General features: G+C 42.0%; 1 protein-coding gene across 2 annotated transcripts in view; it reads right to left on the bottom strand.

The window, feature by feature from the left end:
- Positions 1-15114, bottom strand: part of VIT (vitrin) — a 144802-nt gene extending 129688 nt beyond the window's left edge. For both annotated transcript variants that reach the window (XM_030196407.1, XM_030196409.1), the window contains exon 1: positions 14859-15114. The gene's annotated coding sequence lies outside the window, so the exon portion shown is untranslated. The remainder of the gene's footprint in view (positions 1-14858) is intronic.
- Positions 15115-15320: the final 206 nt, after the last annotated feature.

Here is a 15320-nt window from a genome sequence, read left to right as displayed (position 1 = left end):
GGTAGCGCTATACAAATGCTAATAAGAAGAAGAAGAAGCAACAACAACAGGAAAGCCGATCTGCAAACTCCAATGTGGAAACAAACACAGCAAATCTTTATTGGTGAAACACAAACCAAAATAATGCCCGACACAGGCCGTGTTTTGCCCACATAAGGGCTGCATCAAGGGCTACAAAATATTATAATATGCATGACAAATGTACAACATCTTAAAAGTATGTGAGGATTTGTGTGCTGTTGGAACTCAGATCTACTTTTTATAAAGTTACACAGATGTCTATGTTGCCTTTACAAAACAGGTGCTTTTGTTTAAATGCTTTTGGATCCATTTTCAAGGGTTTAGTTGTAATGTGACGTGGATCTGTTGATCTTTTTATCTAAAGTGCACACATAAATCCCTGCTTTGATGGAGGTAGTTTAGAAGGTTTTTTTTTTTGTTTTCTGGATACAAAACTAACTAGGATAAATCTGAAGACATGCCTATGAATGATTATACACTTGAAGGGGACCTGACAGACAAAGGCTTTAAGTACATTCTCATACAGCTCAAATATTTAGTTGTTTGGCTTAATATTGTTGATTGAGACTTGATATACCACCAAATCAATACAGGTCTAGGAGGGGTACAATACTCAAAAATGCATAAAACAAAACAAGAACTACGAAATATTACAGAAAAGTACAAAACACCCACACAATAGAGAAGAGTTACACCCCACAAGACAAACAACAACCATCACAATCTCCCAGGCTCCCTACTGCTCTCATGAGTTATCCAGCTGATCCAAAAGCCTTGGAAGACCATTCCACAGAGTAGGGGCCAACCAAAAAAAAATGTGCAAGAACGGGTTCATAGGATGTACAGACATCCTATGAACAGAGGAAGGTCATAGGGGCCTACCTGGCACATAAGAAAGATGTAGATCAGATATTGCAACTGAATATGGCTCATACACTGAAGCTGGTCAAGGCTACTAATCAGCATTGGTCTCCTCTCATGATTTTTTGATGGGTATGGGTAGACATGGAGGGGCATAATCGAACGAAAACGTCTATCTCCATGGGCGTTTATCTCCGAGAACGGGTCCGTGAAGGGGCGGACCGAACCGTATTTTTGAAAAAAAATAGACGTCCATGTTTTATTCGACAATTTGTGAGCTGCGTGTTTTTGCTTTTCAGCGATAATGGAAAATGAAAGCGCCCGGCTCAAAAACGAATAAATCCAAGGCATTTGTTCGTGGGAGGGGCCAGGATTCGTAGTGCACTGGTCCCCCTCACATGCCAGGACACCAACCGGGCACCCTAGGGGGCACTTTTACAAAAACAAAAAAAAAGGTAAAAGAGCTCCCAGGTGCATAGCACCCTTCCCTTGTGTGTTGAGCCCCCCAAATCCCCCTCAAAACCCACTGCCCACAACACTACACCATTACTATAGCCCTAAGGGGTGAAGGGGGGCACCTACATGTGGGTACAGTGGGTTTGGGGGGGTTGGACGACTAAGCATTAAGCAGCACAAATGTAACAGGTAGGGGGGGATGGGCCTGGGTCCACCTGCCTGAAGTCCACTGCACCCCCTAACAACTGCTCCAGGGACCTGCATACTGCTGCCAGGGAGGTGGGTATGACATTTGAGGGTGAAAATAAAAAGTTGTGAAACATCATTTTTTTGTGGTGGGAGGGGGTTAGTGACCACTGGGGGAGTCAGGGGAGGTTAGGGGAGGTCATCCCCGATTCCCTCTGGTGGTAATCTGGTCATTTAGGGCACTTTTTGGGGCCTTATTCGTGAAAAAACAGGGTCCAGGAAAAGTGCCCTAAATTCTAGCTACAAACGCATACTTTTTTTCCATTATCGACGAAAGGCGCCCATCTCTGTTCGGGTGATAACCATGCCCCAGTCCCGCCTTCACCACGCCTCCGACACGCCCCCGTCAACTTTGTACGCTTCTGCGATGGAGTGCAGTTGAAAACGTCCAAGTTTGGCTTTCGATTATACCGTGTTATTCATTTTTGTGAGATAAACGTCCATCTCCCGATTTAGGTCGGAACTTGGGCGTTTTTCTCGTTCGATTATAAGCAGGATGGTCATACTAGTGCTCACAGCCCAGATCAATTTTATTCTGAGCATGCTGCCCTGTTTTTGCCCTAGAGAATTTTATGTTTTTCTAGAAATAGTATTGGTTAAATTCCTGGGTGAAGGAAAGAGTTCCTGTATAGTGTTAAAAAGTTGAAGCAGCCCAAGGAAAGAGGTGGAGTACAATTTTCTGATTCTTTTCTATATCACAATACTTTCTTGCTCCAATATGGTGTATACTGGGTGACCAATCCCATGTCCCCTACTTCAGTTCCTAGCAGATTGTGTATTAAGAAAGAAATTTTATCTCCCATCCTTACAGTTATACCTCCTGGAATTTTGTTGCCACGAGGCCTTCAAACTACGCTCCCCTATACGTTCACACAGAAGGTCTTTATGGTCTTTAACCAAATTTTTCAGGTTCCCTGGAATAAGTCTCTTCTAATGCCAATTTAGTATATTAAAATGAATAACAAAGTAATTTTTTGGCTGAACTAGCAACTTAATGGCATGTGGACATTGGACCAACTAGTACAGGGTAACTCATTATCCTTTAAAGATGTGGTAGAGAGATCAGGAAAACCAACTATTTTATTCCACTGAATTATTAGGAGATCCATTAACTACCAGTGTTCTCAGTTTCTGAGCCTGAGTTGCAGCACTTTTCTGTAGCAGTAGGCGCTGCAAGTCATTTGATTTCAAAGATCTACTGACACCGTAGAGAACATTTTCTTCAGAAGAAGGTGGGATTGAATTAGGTGTGTCAGCAGGTTGGTAATGTCTGAGATGCAGGCATTAAATGGGAAAACCTTCTAGTCCGATATCAACCGGCCTTCTGAATCAGCCAGCCTCTCCCAGCCATAACAACATAAGAACAATAGAGTTGCCTTACTGGGGTCTCACTAAGGGTCCATCTAGATCAGGATCCTGTTTCCAATAGTGGCCAGCTCAGGTTACAAGTACCTTACCAGAGCCCCAAAAAGTGGCAAGATTCCATGCTACTTAACCTAGAGATAAGTGATGGCTTTCCCCAGATCCTTAATAATGATTTATGGACTTTTCCTCCAGGAAATTTGTCTAAACCTTTTGTTAAAAAAACTCAGCTACAATAACTGCTTTTGCCACTTGCTCTGGCAATGAGTTCCAGAGTTTAATTATATGATGTGTAAAAATTTATTTTCTCTTATCTATTTTAAATATGCTGCTATGTAACTCCATTGAGTGTCGCCTAGTCTTTATACTTTTAGAAAAAGTAAACAATTGATTCGCATTTACCTGTTCTACTCCATTAAAGATTTTATAGAGCTTTATAATATTTCCCCTCTGCCGACTCTTCTCCAAGCTGAAGAGTCCTAACCTCTTAAGCCTTTCCTCATATGAGCGTCATTCCATCCCCTTAATCATTTTGGTCGCCCTTTTAGTACCTTTTCCAGTTCCATTACATCTTTTTTGAGATGCGGTGACCAATGTTAATCTTTGTTTTAGTCTCTATTTCTGTCCTAATAATTCCTAGCATTCTGTGTGTGGGTTTTTTTTTTTGTTAGGTTAAAGAATGACGATTGCTGTTGCTACTGTCAGGCTGAGACTGATACTTTTTTGCAAATGGTTTTTGAATGTCTAGGTATTACATATTTTGGGCTGCAATATGGAAGTACATTCAAAACATTTTTCAGATGAGTCAAATAATGACCTTGGATATTATTATGTTCAGGTCACTGCGACTTGTCTCCCCCTTAGCAAATTTGAACAGGAAACTATTTGATTTATTGATGGCAGGGGCTTTGCAAGTGCTCTTTACTACCTGTAAGAATGCAAAGTTGTTAAATGGTTATTTATGGTGGAATGTAGTATCTTTAGTTCACAAATATAAGATGCAAGCTGCCAAGAAGACCTGCAGATTTCCTCAGGTTTGCAAGATATGAAAGCCTGTTGACACATACCTTTCTCTATCCCCCCTAATTCTATAAAAGTCGCCAAAAATTGCACATGCAAATTTTCACGTGCAATGTAATTGAATAATGAGCTAATTAGCAGCAATGGTTGGCACTACTTAGATTTAATTGGCATTTATGCATGATCTGGTAAAGGGGGTGCGCAAATGGGAGAGTCATGGGCATATTGAGGCTGTTCTTAAAATTAACATGCATTGTTATAGAATAGCGGGAATATTTGTTTAATGTAGGCACATGCATTTGCAGCACATTTCAGTTGGTTCAAATGGTCGCATCTAACGCTATATGTGATTCCTGGGCATAAGTGCTATTCTATAAACCGTGCCTAACTTTAAGCATAGGTTATAGAATAGCACTTTTTTTGGTGCCAATTTTTTTTTCGACATATATAGAATCTATCTCTGTGATCATTCTGACTGACCTACCCCAGTGGAATACAGTGTATTAGTAGCTGAGTGGTCTGGAGATTACTTGTCTCAGACCCAGATGTACAAAAGTCGCTGTTAAATAGGACAGCCACAGTTGAACTTACTGTTTGGAAACAGTGACCCGATGCTCAAAGGGAATCGTATGCAAATCAGATGCTTGTAAAGTCTGCAAGCAGCTCGGTAGGGAAAACACCTAGCACATGCGCAGAACAGTCTTTCAGAAAGTGTCCATGTTCTGTGCATATGCTAGGCGCTTTTCCTACTGAGCCGCTTGAATACCACAGCTTATACCCTTGCATGTTATCCCAGGCACTAGATGGAAAATGAAGCCTTCCCTTCCTCAGGCTCTCTGATTCAAGGTCAAGCAGTGGATACTAACATATCGGTGAATCTCTTCAAAAAGGCACTTAATAAATCCCAATAAATAATATAAATAAATATGAGGGTTTTAAGCCTGTCAAAAATGTGCAGGACATGTCCTAAGACACTACTAGCAGTCAAACTCTAGCAGAACTGAGGCAGGTTGTTATCCTTGTAGTCACAAATGGAGCAGAAGCCTTTTGTAATTCTTGTGCACAGCTTATTCTCATGTCACCCTCATAGTACCAACAGCCCCAGACCTGCCAGCAAATTTTACACATAGAAGGTAGACGGTCCTTTCTGTGCATCACACGGAATGCTCATTATAATACTAATGAGCTTATTTTAATACATTTGCATGGGGTTTTCGGTAGCTACTACTGCACATGGTTAAAGGCACGCAAAACCCCTTTGTGCATTATACGCTACATAACATTTGCTTTAGACTGCCTCCAACCAGTGTAAAGCAAATGTTGCAGCTATGGTAAGCTTTGTGCATCAGTCCCTCAGCTTCCCCTCTCTATTCTTTCTGTACAATCCAGCATTGTTTGCAAAGTTTTGTTTGCACTTGATACTTAATAGTGTTTGAACTGGAAATATTTTTGGATGCTCTGTCTTCAATAGTCTAAGCAACTCACATACACAATAAAACTCATTTCACTAACATAATAACATTTAAAACATTGCAAAATTACTAAGATATCAAGCAAGTACAGTTTATCATAAGGAAGAAATAATTATAAAATGAATTAAAACTAAGACTAAAAGCAGTTCTAAACAAACGAGCCTTCAAGCCTTTCCAATATGTTAAGAAATCCTTCTCTCGATGCAGAGTTTGTAGTAACAATATCTACAATCTCAGACCTATCATAGAAAAAGCACGTTTACGAGTTCAATACTTTTAGCCTGCTTTAAGGAAGGAATATATAGAAACTTTTTAAGACTTGAATGCAAAGGACAAATTGGCTGACATGATTGAAAATAGTTATTCAAAACTGTATCAAACAATGGAGGGTAGTCATTTGTACATCAAACATAAACTTAGGGGTTCTTTTTACCAAGCTGCGGGAAAAAGGGCCCTGCACTAGCAGCGGTGGCCATTTTTCCCACGCGCAAAGGCCGTTTTTTTCTGCAGCCGGTAAAAACCCCACCCCCAAAAAGCCACATGGTGAGGTAACTCGTACTGCATGGCCATGCGGCGCACAGCCCTTACCGCCACCCACTGAGGTGGTGATAAGGGCTCCTGCGCTAACCCAGCAGTAACTAGGCATCATGTGACGATGCCTGATTACAGCTGGGTTATCGCTGCGCAAGCTATTTCCAGGGGTTTTCTTTTTCCATGGAAATTGTGCCCGCTCAGGGCGGGACTACAAATGGAAGCCACGTTGGGCTGGCAGTAGTCCAGAAAGAGCGAACGGTAGGCCTACATTGGGTTTACCGCTGCTCTGTAAAAGGGCCCCTAACAGAGACCAATTCTATAAAGGGTATTAAAGGTTAGTCACCCAAAATCTAAGCACTAAGGACTTGATTCAGTAAATGGCACACAAATTTGGGTAAATCTAAACACCAACTCAGAGCTAATGGACTATCACAATATATCACACTATAATGTCATCAAAAAGATATCCATCCAATTATCTTAACAATGATGTACTGTTCTTTTAAGGGAGGAAAAGCCTCAAATAATGATAGAATACTCCTTTGTTGATCTCTCATTCAACCTAAGGGAGTTCCATCCATTCATCATAGGCTGAAAACCCCTCCTTAATTTTAAGTATAAGGTCCCCAAACCATACTTTCTAATGCTTTTTGCTAGTGTTGTAAGGTTCACTTATCTCTCCAGCCAATTAATTTGCACATGCATCTTTGACTGGCATCCAAATTTGGGCACCATATATAAAATCTGGGAGTAAGCTAGTACTCTATAAAGGCAAATTTGTGCCCCTACTCCATTATAGAATACTAGTGTAAGTCAGCAATTAGACACCTAAATTTAGGAACTAAATCATATGTGTTCGAGGCTTCTGCAGATGACAATAGAGCCCACGGGGATGGGGTGGGGATACGACAGGGATGGAGACAGAACCTGGGATGATGCAGTGGGGATGGAGACGGAACCCACGGGGACAGAATGGGGATGGGGACAAACTTTGTCCCCGTGTAATTCTCTAGTATGTACATAGGCAGAGTTTGGGTAGCATTTGTATATGCACATACCCTCGGATTCTATATAGCACGCCTAGAGATCAGCACCGAAATCCAGGCGTATTCTATAACAACGTGCATAATTTAATTGGCTTAAGCTAATCAGCATTGATAACAGCTCTTAACAAGCAATAATGAGTATTAATTGGCAATAATTAGAATTTACACACACAAATCGCTAAGCGCATTCTGTAATGCACAGACAAAAAGGGGCGTGGTTATTGGTGGGGAAATGGGCATTTCATGGGCATTTCAAAATTTACACAAGTAGTTATAGAATATGGCCCACTGCACCTAAATCTATGTGCCAAGATTTACCCCCCCCCCCCCCCAATTTTCATTGGTGTAAATGGAGACATATAGATTTAGGTGCTGATATAGCAACTAAGCATATTCTACATACCACGCCTAAATCTAGGTGCCGCTTATAGAATACGCTTAGTTGGCATTCATTTCCATGCCAATTTTTTAGGCGCCATATATAGAATCTCCCCATAGGGCCCAATATTCAGCCAGTGGTGTGAAGCATTTTCTGTCCGCCACCAGCTTTAAACCCGGATATTCAATGCCAGGCCTTATCTGGCGACCGGCATTGAATAACTGGGTTTATTTTGGATGCTGATATTCAGCACTAAGGGCCTCTTTTACCAAGTTGCCGCAAAAGGGGGCCAGCGCTGGCATCCATGGTGTTTGACACATGCACAGAGGCCCCCTTTTACTGCAGCTGGTAAAAGGGAAGTCTCGCTTTCGGACAGGAAATGGCCGGGTGGCAAGTAAAGCAATTGCTGCGTGGCCATTTCGGGGGGAGACCTTACTGCCACCCATTGAGGTGGCGGTAAGGACTCCCGCATTAATCCGGCAGTAACTGGGCAGCATGCCGCACTGCCTGATTACTGCCGGGTACACTCCGGTGCTACAAAAAATAAATACATTTTTGTAGTGCTGGAAATAGTGCACTAGGGGTGGGAAGTACTGCCGGACTGCTGCGATAGCCTGGCGGTACATCCTGTATAGCGAGCGGTAAGCCCGCGTTGGGCTTACCGCCGCTTAGTAAAAAGAGTGCTAACTGACTAACTTTTTAGTGGTCAAAGACAGGCCTGCTATTTAAGCAACCTATTTTGACTGCTCAACATAGCCCGTTAGCCGCTGAATATCTACACTTAACTGGTTATGTCGTGTGATATAGCCAGTTAGTTGCTAGCCACTAAATGGGATATTCAGTGGGAGATAACCTGTTATCTCCCACTTTTTTTCAGCACTGACAAACTCCATAGGCAGTGGAATAGGGTGGGCTTCTGGGGCCCTGACCTGACCAGACCAACTTTATGCCCCACACTGCATCAGTAAATGGATAGCTTGGAGGGCAGGGGCAATGTTGATTTGTTTTGACCCCCAAAACAAAAAATAGCTTTTACTTTACTTTACTTTGCCAGGGGCTTATATTTCACTCACACCTCAAGAGGTTTGTAGCAGATTACAAAGTAAAGAGATCAGCAATATTGCACTGGGATGTCAGTTATAAGGCTGACAGAAAATTTCCCTAAAAGTAGCCATTAAAATTAGTCAGTTATATAGTCACTTAGCAGCTCTTTCAAAATTGACTCCTACATGGCTCAGTACGCTGTGTTTCTGCATAATGTCTTATAGTGAACCTTTAACTTGCACCAGTGGCTTAGCTACGGTTGGGCCTGGGTGGGCACAGGTCCACCTAATCTTGGCTCAGAACCACCCAGCTGCAGTGCCATGCTGCTCTCTTCCCCCCTCTCCTCCGCGGTGTCCCAGCATCTGCACTCCGGTCTCTGAACCCCTTTCCCTCCCTGGTGTTGGTACAGGTGTCCTTGGTGCCTGCAGTGATTTTTTTCTGTCTGCTTGCGGCAGCCCCACAGCCTTCCATCTTCCGCATTCCACCAGACAGAAAACAGGCAATGACGTCAGTGAGGGCGGGACATGGCAGATGGAATCCTGCGGAGCCGGCACAAACAACGAGAATGAATCACTGCAGGCGCTGAGGATGCCTGTACTGACATTGGGGAAGGACAGAGTTCAGAGACAGGCGGGCATATGCCGGGACGCCGTGGAAGAGAGGAAGAAGATGTGGGGTAGGTGAAAAAAACCCCCACTTACAGTGGTGGAAATAAGTATTTGATCCCTTGCTGATTTTGTAAGTGTGCCCACTGACAAAGACATGAGCAGCCCATAATTGAAGGGTAGGTTATTGGTAACAGTGAGAGATAGCACATCACAAATTAAATCCGGAAAATCACATTGTGGAAAGTATATGAATTTATTTGCATTCTGCAGAGGGAAATAAGTATTTGATCCCCCACCAACCAGTAAGAGATCTGGCCCCTACAGACCAGGTAGATGCTCCAAATCAACTCGTTACCTGCATGACAGACAGCTGTCGGCAATGGTCACCTGTATGAAAGACACCTGTCCACAGACTCAGTGAATCAGTCAGACTCTAACCTCTACAAAATGGCCAAGAGCAAGGAGCTGTCTAAGGATGTCAGGGACAAGATCATACACCTGCACAAGGCTGGAATGGGCTACAAAACCATCAGTAAGACGCTGGGCGAGAAGGAGACAACTGTTGGTGCCATAGTAAGAAAATGGAAGAAGTACAAAATGACTGTCAATCGACAAAGATCTGGGGCTCCACGCAAAATCTCACCTCGTGGGGTATCCTTGATCATGAGGAAGGTTAGAAATCAGCCTACAACTACAAGGGGGGAACTTGTCAATGATCTCAAGGCAGCTGGGACCACTGTCACCACGAAAACCATTGGTAACACATTACGACATAACGGATTGCAATCCTGCAGTGCCCGCAAGGTCCCCCTGCTCCGGAAGGCACATGTGACGGCCCGTCTGAAGTTTGCCAGTGAACACCTGGATGATGCCGAGAGTGATTGGGAGAAGGTGCTGTGGTCAGATGAGACAAAAATTGAGCTCTTTGGCATGAACTCAACTCGCCGTGTTTGGAGGAAGAGAAATGCTGCCTATGACCCAAAGAACACCGTCCCCACTGTCAAGCATGGAGGTGGAAATGTTATGTTTTGGGGGTGTTTCTCTGCTAAGGGCACAGGACTACTTCACCGCATCAATGGGAGAATGGATGGGGCCATGTACCGTACAATTCTGAGTGACAACCTCCTTCCCTCCGCCAGGGCCTTAAAAATGGGTCGTGGCTGGGTCTTCCAGCACGACAATGACCCAAAACATACAGCCAAGGCAACAAAGGAGTGGCTCAGGAAGAAGCACATTAGGGTCATGGAGTGGCCTAGCCAGTCACCAGACCTTAATCCCATTGAAAACTTATGGAGGGAGCTGAAGCTGCGAGTTGCCAAGCGACAGCCCAGAACTCTTAATGATTTAGAGATGATCTGCAAAGAGGAGTGGACCAAAATTCCTCCTGACATGTGTGCAAACCTCATCATCAACTACAGAAGACGTCTGACCGCTGTGCTTGCCAACAAGGGTTTTGCCACCAAGTATTAGGTCTTGTTTGCCAGAGGGATTAAATACTTATTTCCCTCTGCAGAATGCAAATAAATTCATATACTTTCCACAATGTGATTTTCCGGATTTAATTTGTGATGTGCTATCTCTCACTGTTACCAATAACCTACCCTTCAATTATGGGCTGCTCATGTCTTTGTCAGTGGGCAAACTTACAAAATCAGCAAGGGATCAAATACTTATTTCCACCACTGTATGTTCTTAAAATATATCTCCGGGAAGATACCTGTGGTGTACGGTTAGGGGGGAGGGGGCACCTGCACATTGAGGGGCCCATCCAATTTACCTCTGGGCCCATCCAAAATACTGAGTCTGGCTACGCCTCTGACTTGCATTAAAGATTTTGGATTAACTAATTTTAAAATTCTCTTGACGGGATGGAGGGTGAGGGCAGCTATTTAACTATATTAAGTGGTTTTATTATATAAGTGTGTGAACTGAATAATACTGACCAGAAGATGAATCATTTCAGCTTGATGAGCATTCACAGAACAGAGGCAAAACCCCATCCATTCTGTAATGTTTTCGTATCTTATCTAATCTATCAGGATTGTCATCCATTGGTCAACCCGAATGCTTTACTAAAATTAATTGCTGAGGTCTTTCAGTGGAAGAGGCTCTGCTTCATAGAGCTGTTCTCTCCCTTGGGAGCTGTATATATATTTTTGTTTCTCTCATAACTTTGACCAAGAGAACTTACTTACTTTAAGATGCTGCAGTTCCTTTAGTGCTCTGAAAGTGGCGCAGTTGCTATGCAGCTCTGAATGCAAAACATCAGAGCTCAGGCTTTCTCCAGCTTGCTTTGGAAATTCGTAGCTCGGGGCGTTTGGTTTGGGTTCATGTTTGAACTGGTTTGACACTATTCACATTTTTAAAGAAGGCGCATAAATCACATCCTGCAGTGGAGTGTTGGGCTCTTATCTCAGGCACAAGAATTTCACTTTATACTTTTTTTTTTACCATTTTGCCACTAATTCAAATATTGAACAAACAAACATAGATATGCAGTAGACAGGTAAGCATGTACACACACACAAACACACATTTTCTTCATTTTGCCTATTTAAACAAAAGGTTTCAAACATATTTGTTTCTATGTTGTCTCAACATGTGCCTTGCTATGAAAGATTAATTTCAGTTTAATAAAAGAATGTTTTTTGTATAGTGTAAGAATCCTTTTACAAACCCGCAATAGTGATTCCCCGGTGCAGCAAATGCGATGAAGCTCATTCAATTCCTATGGGCTTTGTCGCATTTGCCGTGCTGGAATGACTACTGCATCTTTGCAAAAGGAGACCTTAGTCTCAAATAACTTCCTGAGCAGAAACATAACATATGATATGATGTGGTAGATAATGAGAAGAAACAGGGCAAATGCACTGGATTTGAAAACGTGAGGGAACAATGTTCCCAGGAGTTCTTTTGTTTTCATGGGAGTTTGATTACTCAGGAAAGTAAATACCATGAAAGCAACACACGAACTGATGAGTCTGGTACCCAGTACAGCCCGTTCAGTTTCATCCTCCTCTTCAAGCTTAGTCTAATGAGAAAGATGCCTTGAAAAGACATTAGGGGGATAATTCTTTACAGGTCACCAAAGGTTAGGGGCCAGAATGCTGCGAACTAAGCATGAAATCTATATTGACAATTACATGCGTATTTGACATTTACAGGGCCGAAATTTAGGCATGGCTGCTTACACTATATCAATGGCTGGTGGAAATGTCCTTGAGTAAAAGTTACAGTTGGGCACATAACTGTCAGTATTCTAGAACTTTAGCATGTACATTCTGGACATGTACCTAACTCATCCATGCCCTTCCCATGTCCACGCCCCCTTGCATATGCATGTGTAACTACAAATTAGTGAAACCATAAAAAGAACATGGGGCATCTGAATTGGGTTGGCATCACCATGATATTTACTAAGAGACTCTTTCGGCAAAAAGCCTGCTTCAGGGGATCTAACAAATGAAATATAAATAATACAACATATAAATATTTGTATTCAAATTATGCCAACAAATATAGGGGTCCTTTTACTAAGATGTGCTAATGAATTTTAGTGTCTGCTAAATGCTAAGACACCCATTATATTCCTATGGACGTCTAATCATTTAGCACACGCTAATCATTAGCATATGCTAAATCCATTAGCGTACTTTAGTAAAAGGATCTCACAGTGAGTTGCAATCATTAGAAACAATAATAATAAAGGAATAATAATAAAAGAACTAACTTAAAACAGTGTCAGCATATAAATAATATATATATATATATATATATATATATATATATATATATATATATATTCAAATCAAACCAACAGATATAATAAATTAAAACAATAGTAATAAAAGAATAATAATAGAAGAACTTTTATTATTATTGTTTCTAGTGATTGCAGCTCACCATGGGCTCCTTTCACAAAGTTGCTATCATTAGCAGCGTGCTGAAGACCTCTTTTGCCAAACTGTGCTATCGATTCCTGGCACAGTATTGCCAACAAAGCCCATTCCCTTTCAATGGGCTTCATTGGCATTGCTGCACAGAAATAGCTGGCAAAAGAGGTCCTGAATACAAAGAAGACCATGGGAATAGAATGGGCTTCTTTGCATTTATTGCGCCGCTAATTGGTAATGCAGCTTTATAAAAGAAGCCCTAAATTTGTAGGTATAATTTGAATACATATATTTATGGGCCCTGTTTACTAAGATGTGCTGTTTTTAGCATGCGCCTAAAATTAGCAAACACTAAAGCCACCCATATATTCCTATGGGTGTCTTTAGCATTTATCACATGCTAATGTTTAGCGCACGCTGAAAACACTAGCGCGTGCCCTTAGCGCTGCTTAGTAAACAGGGCCCTATGTGTTGTGTTATTTATAATTTTTTGTCAGACCCCTGACACAGGCTTTTTGCCAAAAGTGTCCTTTAATAAAACACCATCGTGGATGCCAACCCCATTGTGAAGGCCCATTGTGTTTTTCATGGTTTGGATTTCCTCTTTTTCTGTTTCCTAACTACAAATTAGTGCCAGTTAGCATCAATTAACCCCAGTTATCACCAATAACTGGTTGTTAGTGCTAATTTGTCATTTAAGTTATTTGCATAACTGTATGAATTCTATGACCTGTGCTCACAATTTTTCATGCTGAACATAAAATTATGCACCCAAGATTACAGAACGAAAGGATAAATGGATAATGAAAGCTTCAGTCGTCAAGACAGAAGGCAAAATACAGCACCTGTATCAGAATGTTTGATAACCATGTTATCAGTTGCTTTTACACTCCAATAACTAGAAACAGAAATATTCCACCTTACACTGAATTAGTTATCAGAAAACCAAAACGTACGTGGAGGAGAAACCTTTAAAAAGCAGGGTCCTTTTACAAAGCTGCGGCAAAAGGGGGCCTATGCTGACGTCAGCGTGTGTGTTCGATGCGCACTGAGGTCCCCCTTTACCGCAGTGGGTAAAAGGCAGGACTTTGTTTTTTTTTTTTTCAAGAAATGGCCATGCGGCAAGTGAAACACTTGCCCCGCAGCCATTTCAGGAGAGGAGCACTTACCGCTACCTATTGAGGTGGTTGTAAGGGCTCCTGCGTTAACCAGCGGCAACCAGGCAGCACACAGCACTACCTAATTACTGCCGGGTACACACCGGCGATACAAAAACTGAAATGGCGTTCGCTGGGGGAGGGAATTACTGCCAGGCTGCTACAGTAGCCCATCGGTACTTCCCTTTTAGCGAGCAGTAAGCCCGTGTTGGGCTTACTGCCGCTTCATAAAAGGGCCACTAAGGCACATGTAAAGATTCAAACTTTAAAAACAATGCTCACTCTTCAGTTTTAATATACACCTCTTGTCACCTTACTATTGTTTATGCGGAACCTATGGAAGCATTTTTGTTTTCAATTTGTTATTAGAAAGGACAGCTTAAATGGTACTATGACAAGTAATTATCACTTGATCCCAACCACACTATAGAATTTACATGCTTCTGAAGGTACAGAGAAAGCCAGCATAATTACAGCCACAATGTAAAGTGCTGATGAAAATACACATTTTTTAAAAATAATTTACAGTAGGTGGCAATTAACGTGCATAGGCAATCGAATTTCTCTGTTTTACAGAGATCTAAAAATTCCAAACTTCTATATGCCATATTCAAAACAGCCTACTCTAACTTAAATATCCCTGTAATATTTATCACCTTTATGACAGTTCTTGTTTAACTTCAGCAGATATTATTCAGACAGCTACTGAAAAATCTGGAGCTAAACACAGACACTGAGGCAGAGAACACCTAGGCTTACCTTTTTTGCAGCTTGCAATGCAGTGTTGAATTCTTTTCTTTCTCCACAGCCTAGTAAACAATGTTTTAAAGGCTCTTGTGTCCCCCCACACAAAATCCAGTTAAAAGCAGCATTAGATTCCGGACCCCAAAAAACAGACAGGGAGAGAAGGCCTCCTCCTGGCACCTTTTCCTCCTCTCAGAATAGCTAATCAAACATTTTCACCCATCTCTCATCACATCGCACTCCATACACACGCTGAGCTCCTCATGTTGATTCTGAGGCTGAATTGACTGAGTCTCTTTGAAATTTCCACTCCCTCCTACTTTTTTTCCTTCCAGCTTCAAGCCCCTGACAGCTAAAGTTGGAGATCTGCTTTCAGGAGCACCTTCCCACTGCACGGGTGAATTAAGGGAAAGAGAAGAAAGGAGGTGGAAGTGTTTGCTGGGGGGTTGGGGGGAGCTTGTAATTATGTTTTAAGCA

Source organism: Microcaecilia unicolor, chromosome 3 (genome assembly GCF_901765095.1).
Source record: "Microcaecilia unicolor chromosome 3, aMicUni1.1, whole genome shotgun sequence".
Lineage (NCBI taxonomy): Eukaryota > Metazoa > Chordata > Amphibia > Gymnophiona > Siphonopidae > Microcaecilia > Microcaecilia unicolor.
Note: the sequence above shows the minus strand (reverse complement) of the source record. Positions and strands in the feature narration are given on the sequence as shown.